Below are 2,500 nucleotides of genomic sequence, written 5' to 3' on the forward strand. Positions count from 1 at the left end.
TAAGCTGCGCCAGGCGAGGGACGGACATTCATGGCGAATGGGACCGCTCTTCTCGTTCTGCCCGTGGGCCCCTGCCCTCACCGTCCCACCGTGCCGGCGCCGGTGGTGTGCGGGGAGGCAGGGGTGCGGCAACCGGGTCCGGCTGCGCTCTCCCTGCCCTCGCCGTGAGGTCGGGGACTTGTACACGCTGGAGGAGGGGGGGCGCCCCTGATCTTGCTCCTCTCTTCCCGTGACTCGTTATCGGCACGGGGGTCGGCTCTCTCCGCGGAGAGGGAGGGTCGGTGCTCCGTGCTTGCCCGTGCTGTGTGGTGTGAAAAGCCGCGCCTCGCGCTCTGCCCTCTTGCGGTGCTCCCGGAACGCTCCCGGTCGGTTCTCTCAGGTGCCTGAGGCTGAGTGGTGGTGTCGTTCCCGATCCCGGCGTTGTCCGTTGCCTTGTGCCAGCCTGCTGCCCGTGGTGTGTCCCGGCCGTCCTTGGGTTTGTGGGGCTTGTGCGAGTGAGAAAAAAGTTATCGCAGAGATTGACGTCTCTGCTGGGGGGGGTCGAGGCGGTTCCCCAGAGGAGGAGCGCTCTTCCCTTGTTGCGCCGGGCGGGTGGCTTCCCCGCATGAGCTGCCGGCCCTGGTCCTGGCTTGTCTTCCCTGCCGTGTCACCTGGCTCTTGTTGCACCGGGGGACCTGAGATGTTGCAGTGGGAGGCGAGCCGGGCCTGTGCGGGCTTCCCCGCCCGTGTGCGCGACTTTGCTCTGGCCCCGCACGGCAAGGCCGACCGACCAGGGTTGGTGTTGCTGCTGCCGCAGACCCCCCCCGCCCCACCCCTCCCTGCCACCCGTGGTGGGAAGGATGGACGCCTTTGATGTGTGCTGGTCCCGGCGGGGTTCCCGTCGGGGTTGGGTGCGGGCCACCCTCAGAGTGAGGAGAGGTTCTCTAGCGATCCTCGTTCGGGAGGCGGCGTTCGCTGCCGGGTTGGCGGGGGCCCGCCCCCGATGGGCTCCCGCGGCCCTGCCGCTCCCTGTCCCGCTTTTGAGCGTTAGTGGCTGCCCGCGTTGGTAACTGCGTGCCCGCGCCTCCCCCCTCCGAGCTGGGGGAGGGTCCCGCGGGGCCTCTCCCGGGCCGTCGTCTGGTGTGGTGAGTGGAGGACGTTCCCGATCCGTCCCCGCCCCTGCCTCGCGCGCGGTGTGTCGAGTGGCGGAGCCTGGAGCCTGTGCTGGGTCGCGATGCGAGGGCGTGTGGTGTGTGGCTTCCCGGCCTCGTGCTTGGGGTGCCGTGGGGTTTTTGGGGGGTCCCGTCCCCCTCCCCCTCCGGCCCCTGGCGACGCTGTTCCCGAGCGTCTGTGTGGGCCGCCGCCCGTTGGCGACGACGGCGCCGTGCCGGGCGCCGGGCCCCGCGGTGTTCCGGGGCCGCCGTGCCCGTGGTGGTGTGCCGCTCGGGGGGGTTCTGGCCCTCCGGAGCCGAGGATCCCGGTGTGTGTGGGCCCTTGCTCACGCGGCCGAAAAAGAGGCGGTCGATGATGGGTGCCGTGTCCGGCGGTGTGGATGGGTGCGGTGGGGCCCTGCTGGCGCGGGTGGCTCCGCGGGCGCTCGCGGGGTCTTTGAGGCGTGTGCGAGCTGCCTTTTCCCTCTCGGGCCTCTTTTGGGGGGGCCCGCCGCTGCCGCGGTGGGGGTTTCCGGTCCGCTGGTCGGCCGGCTCGGTGTCCCAGGCGTTGCGCGGGACCGCCCAGGAGTTGGGGGTGGTGAGATCCCGCGTTCGTTTCCCTGGCGTGCCGGCTGTGCCCGGAAAGGTCTCACCTCCCCGCTGGTTTGCGGCTGCGCCACCCGCCCGTGGGGGGGGTGGCCGCTCGCTCGCTCGCTCGCCTCTCACCCCGGTGACCCGACCCGATGACCCTCCCCGCTGCTCTTATTGGGCTTCCGGCATGCCCTCCTCACCCGCATCAGCCTTCCGCGATCCTCACCGGTTTGGCCTTGGTGGCCGGCCACCGGCGGACGGTCGAGTTGGGCGTGTGTGGTGTGTTCTCTTGGTGGGGGGGGACGGCGCTCGGCTCGTGAGGCTGCCCTCCCGGTGTGGGGGAGGCACGTCGTCGCGGCGGCGGTGGCTTTTGAAGGGTCTTCCCGGATCGGTTTTGCTCACGACGCGAGGGCTCCTGCCAGCGGGACCGCCGGTACGCCACGGGGGCGGTGGCGGTGAGATTCCCGCGTGCGTCCCTCGCTCGGGAGTTGGCCGTCCGGGGGCCCGAAGCCGGCGTGACGTGTCTCCTCCCGCTGGGCGCCGCCTCGCGTGCCTGCGCGATGTCGTCCCGGGTTCCCGCGCCTCCCTCCTGCTCGCCGTGCCAGAGGCTTGCCCGCATCGTCTCCTCCGTCTCGAGCCGTGTGGCTTCGTCCCCCGCCCCGGTCCCGGATCCGGGGCGTTGTGCTCTCCCGGCGTGTCGCCGCCGCGTGCCCGTCGCGACCCCGGTTCCCGTGCCTGGCCCCGTCCGCTCTGTGCCGGCGGTGTCCGCGCGTGAGCGT

This window comes from Dipodomys merriami, unplaced genomic scaffold (assembly GCF_024711535.1).
Source record: "Dipodomys merriami isolate MVZ:Mamm:240054 unplaced genomic scaffold, mDipMer1.0.p SCAF_1768, whole genome shotgun sequence".
NCBI classification, from domain to species: domain Eukaryota; kingdom Metazoa; phylum Chordata; class Mammalia; order Rodentia; family Heteromyidae; genus Dipodomys; species Dipodomys merriami.